Source organism: Haplochromis burtoni, unplaced genomic scaffold, assembly GCF_018398535.1.
Source record: "Haplochromis burtoni strain Fernald_Lab_line unplaced genomic scaffold, NCSU_Asbu1 Contig_1063, whole genome shotgun sequence".
In the NCBI taxonomy this organism is placed as follows: domain Eukaryota; kingdom Metazoa; phylum Chordata; class Actinopteri; order Cichliformes; family Cichlidae; genus Haplochromis; species Haplochromis burtoni.
The window spans coordinates 73,375-78,617 of NW_024583424.1; the positions used below are offsets into that span (position 1 = coordinate 73,375).

A 5,243-nucleotide genomic window follows, 5' to 3' on the forward strand; every position below is an offset into this window, starting at 1 on the left:
TTTGCAAATTTGCACTATAATTTTTTTTTTTTTTCGTTTTTTACTGTATGTCATACAGAGGTCGAGTTCTTGTTATCAATAATCTGGTTTCTTCTGCTCTGTGGCACCGGTTGACTTGTGTTGATCCCCCAGTTACCCTCTTGTCTAATAAAACCGTGCTCATGTTAATATGATGTGTAAATTGATTTATTCTTGTACCTCCGTGCCAGAGTGGCCAAATTCATTACCCCAGGGAAGAGGTGATCATTATCTCTTCATTTTAATAAATTGAGCCGTTCTTTGTTCTCCACAACAATGTCACAAAAAGGTTAATTCGCAAAAATCACAATTGGCTGTATGTAACCAGCAATACATCAAAGTTTGATGCAAGGGGCACCGAAGAAAACTATTTGCAAAAGATGTATACAGTGAATATTAAAATGTTTAAAAACTAATCTGATATACCTGACATAATTTTGAGTATAATTAGTTTCTATTTATGTGGATATAGTACATGTGTAGCATTCATTTGATTTTGACTCAAATACATTTACATTTTTAATGGTAAATACCAAAAAAAAGGGGTTTTATAAGAAACAGTTTATTTAAAAACATTCAGGAACATTGTACATGTACTTTTTTGTATTTAAGTGGTTGCAACCTGTTACTGTAGTGCACAAAACAATGTCATGAAACATGTCACCAATATAAAGGCAGTAGAATTAGAATTATAGATAAAATACATTTTATGAAAGTTTGACCATATTTGACCCAAAAGAAGAGGTCAGAGGTCCAGAGTAACCTGATATTTACAAACCCCATGTATCATTGGCTACATGCTGTCAGTACCAACAATGACATAGTTTTTTAATAAATGTCTCTATATAACATTATCATTACTCTGACTTTCAGGTTGATCTGTTGAAGTTGGGGAGAGGTCAGAGGTCAAACATGACATGATATTTAAAATTTTTATACTTTATAAATGTTACACAGTGCACTTGTACAAGTGTACAAGTTTTAAGACTTTTTGTCAATTTTCCACCAACAAGTCATAAAGTTGACCTTGTTGGACGCAAACCAGATTTCAATGGGTTGTTATAACATCATCCTGCTCTACACCCTACAGAGTTTTTAGAGCTGTTTACAGACAGAACGTAATGCAAACACCACCAAAAACACGAGCTCCTTTTTGAAGGTAATAAGAAAGTGCTGAACTATCTACACATGCTCTGTAGTGATCTGGTGCAATATGCAATCAAGGTCAACCGTCCCTGTGTTCGTCATGCTCAGTGTTTATCTGATAAACACCAAGGAATGTGCAGCAGTGAACGTTAGAAACTGATCAGACTTGAGTGTCTGGTTTGCAGTGACTCGTTAATCATTGTCTCAGTTCCTGTTTCCTGCTCAGCTACAACGATTCATTTCACTTTAACAGCAACAGTTTGGATCACTGTGTCTTTATCTGTGGTAAGTCTTTTTTTATTTATTTGTCTGGTTCTTTGCTGTTTTGTTGTTTTGTTTTTTGATTCAGAGAACAAACAAACAAAAACATTATAAAAAACACTAAATATGTGGTTAAAGAAAAAAAAAGTGATTTTTTTTGTTGTTTTGCTGTCAAATCGTGAGCACATACAAGATGACAAATGTCTGTCAGTTGTTAAAAACTCCCACAAAGCTCCAAATGTAGCAGCAAAGTGTGAGAAAAGCTTTATTTATGTTTATAAATAACTGTTCTTGGAGTCGTGCAGAGACTTGCACTCAAAGCAGGACTTTGTCGATCGAGGTGACTTAAAATAAACTCTGAGCTTTCAGTTTTAGTTATGTACCTAAGTTACACTGCTATGGAGCAGGTTAATTTCAAAATAAAAGGTCATAGTCTAAGCTTATCTGTGTTCCTGGTGAGTGTTTGATGGGTCACCTCCATCCTTGGCTGAGCCTTTGTGCTTTTCTTTAATGTATTTGCCAAATAGAGATAAAACACAGAGCTGACTGCAGCAGGTTTCTCAGATTTTCTTTCAGGCTGGTGCCGATTGCTCTGCTGTGTAGAGAGTGGGCAGAGTCAACTCACATGAATTGTTTCGGTTTCTCCTCTGAAAATGACTGCTTGATACAAACTCTTGAGAACAAAAGTCAGTTTACTCCTCAGAAAAAATCCTGAAAGTTTGGAGGTGTTTTGTTGATTTTAAGCTTTAGACTCATCAGGTTTGTTCTGCACTCTGTCAATCATAGCTAGAGGTCCCTTTTCTGCTTTCAAAGGAAAATATAGTAGGGGCTTGATGGGTGAGAGCACTAGCACAAAGACTCACAGTTCATGCTGAAAAAAAACCCAAAAACAAAACCGGTTACCCTGATGATGACATATCACCCGCAATCAGTTGTGGGAGTGTGACAGTCAGGCATTAGTACAATGTCAGCAATGTTACTCTAGTCAGTGAAACGCAGCATTTGGCTGCGTTATAGCTTGCAACATGGATTTTTGCCAGAAATCTTCTTTTTTAAAATCTAGAGTCTTTTAGTCTTTTTCTCATCCATACTCTGCTTATGCATTTTGCACCATTTCGATACCTTTGTGTACAAAAATCTACACTCTCAAAATCTGCCAGAAAAACCTCAACCAACAATATTTCGTCTGCTTTTTTTCATATATCACTTGTATTAAAGTATTCACAAGTATTAAATTATCTTCTGGATTTTAAGCCTTTAAATTCTACTTTATAATGTTTGAATCATTTACTATTTATTGAACTGTAAACTCACAAAAAATAAATTTCCATGTAATAAATTAGATGAGGATGGGACATTGGGGGTGATTAGATTATTGGACATGTCAAAGAACAGACACAAAATGAATTGTATTGCATTATTATTATTGAGAAGACAGCTCTCGCCTTTGTCAGCTTCAGCGTTGGAGGGAAGCTCCGGCTTGTTTGCCTTGATATTCCCTACCAGTATTATTCATGCTCTGCTGATACAGAGTATATGGATGATACTGGGCAAGGGAGTAGGTTATGAAAAAATTATAACAAGTAAGTTTGACAACCTGGAGCCTCCTTGTGTTGATAAGGACAATTGAGTCGGTCATCAAATCGGAAGTTGGTGCTTACTATCTGACGTGGTGGCCCTGAAGATTGGTTACCCATTATGCTCATCCCACAGGATGGGATGAGGATAGATTCCCCTTTGGACTGATACACATCTGCTAGGATGAGAAGTCCTGTGTACTCAAATCTCTTCACATCACTCCATCCTGACATCGAATGCCTAACTTGAGGTTTGTCATTTACAAAATCAATAGCATCATGTCAGGAGAGAAGAAAAGGTCCGAAGTGGCCACATGATAGATTCTTAAAATTGAATATCTTGTGGGCCCTGGCATCATGCTGGGGGATGCCTGAATGAAGCACAACATCCTTGGCACGTAAAAAAAAATTGCAAGTACAAGTATTGAAGTACAAGTAAAAGTATTTTATTTTGAGGAGAAATTTATTTTGAGCAAAGAAAAGCTCAATTTGAGTGAACAAAATTTATTGCTGCATGCAAACAGTGTATTTCAGTGTTTGCTATTATTCATATACACACACAGTAACAGCCCCTCTAGCTCTGTTTTTGCATTTGCTCTTGGTCAGATCTCTGGGGACCTGCTCGCAGTGTGTCGCTCGCACTCTCCACATCTCTGCTCCCTGCATGTTCAACTCTTTCTGCACACCAATAACAGACTTGGATGCAAAAACTTCTGATTAGCTGTTTTTGTCTCCAATCAGCTTGCTCGCTACTGCATTCTGGGAAAACTGTCCAAAATGTATCTAAATCCAGTGGCGTGGTTTGGTTTAAACTAGCTTAAAAGCAACAATAGTCTTTAAAATAAAATAATTAAACATACTAATCAAAAATGGGGCGGTTTCTCAAATTTCAAGTAAACGAGTCGGCACTCGCGTTCAGACTTCGCAAGTCCAGACTTCCTGAGAACGCCAGTTTTTACTGCCATTCCCTCTTCATTTAACTGTGATTAATATTTGCAATTGAAATTACACATGATGTAGATTTATTTTTTTCAGATAACTTTAAAAAGCACTTTGGCCAAAATTCGCTTTTACATATCAGGTTTCATAATGTCTAATAAACTTCATACAGTTAAGCACAATGACTCACTACATGACAGAAACACAAGCTTAATCTCTCTCTCAATAAAAATTGTACACATGTATGCCTGAATAACAACAAACAGGTGAGACGTTGGAACGCTTTTGTTTTTATTTTAGTAGACACACAAAACTGACAATAGATGGCTGGATCTTGGAAGAGAGTTGAACAAATATTTAACGTATAATCTGATCATTTTTGTAGCAGCCTTCAGGATCTCCATGTATTAACATGCTGTTATTGCTCCCGGTGAAATGTTTCCTCCTGAATTTAAATATTTTTATGTTAGATTTAATTCAGAGTCAGCTGTTTAACTAAGAACAGAACATTTTACATCAGGGGCTATGATGGATGAAATTCAAAATAGACTGACAGCTCTCCAAGTAAGACTTCAGTATTAAATAAAACGGTCCAGTTATAAAGCTGAACTTTAATTTCAGCCAAACCAATTTACTCAGGAACAAATCAAACACTGAAATAAACCAAACATGAACATTTAGAAGTGATCTAAGTGACTTATATATCATGTTTAACCCAAGTAGTGAAAGACTGAGAGGGGTTTGAAAATGATGCGCTGGGATTCTGTGCCTTGACCACCCAGTCAGCTGGTGGGTAAAAGCCATCTTGAAAAACGTCAGAGCACTTTTGCAAATATGTGATGTCTTGATAAATCAAGCAGATAGTTGAAGTTTACATAGCAAAATTCTCACCTGAAAGTATCTTAAAAGTGCCAGGGCTCAATGGCCCATGAAAAAGGAATGGACTCAAGCACAGAACCAAAAACTGGACCTAAGTGACGGGCGATGGAATATATAGCGGACCAGGAACACTGGAACAAAGGAGATAATAATCAGAGTGGTCCGCGGCGTTGTAAATGAATCTAAGATTTCAAAACTAAGAGGTCTTACGTGGCGGCAGGTGGAGATTAGCTGGAGGAGGAGGTGATTTAGATGAAGGTGAGTACAGAGTGCGATGTGGGTGTGCAGGGAGGCAGGCAGGTGAGGATGGCAGTTTGTGAGTGAGTTTTACCAGCTGCAGCAGACCAGAATCCTGAAACGTGACTATGGCGAGAGTTGGAAAATATATCCAGGTGCCGACTAGTGAGCAGGAAAAAAGGGTTA

The 5,243-nt window shown here is 37.4% G+C and overlaps 1 protein-coding gene and 1 long non-coding RNA gene across 3 annotated transcripts in view; both read left to right on the forward strand.

The window, feature by feature from the left end:
* The window catches only part of LOC102306624 (butyrophilin subfamily 3 member A2), a 21,135-nt gene that overhangs the window by 10,023 nt on the left and 5,869 nt on the right, over window positions 1–5,243 (forward strand). The window lies entirely within an intron of this gene.
* LOC102307326 overlaps window positions 1,253–5,243 on the forward strand; it is a 6,258-nt gene continuing 2,267 nt past the window's right edge. Inside the window, exon 1 of the long non-coding RNA XR_317803.3 lies at window positions 1,253–1,449. This is a non-coding gene — a long non-coding RNA (uncharacterized LOC102307326). The remainder of the gene's footprint in view (window positions 1,450–5,243) is intronic.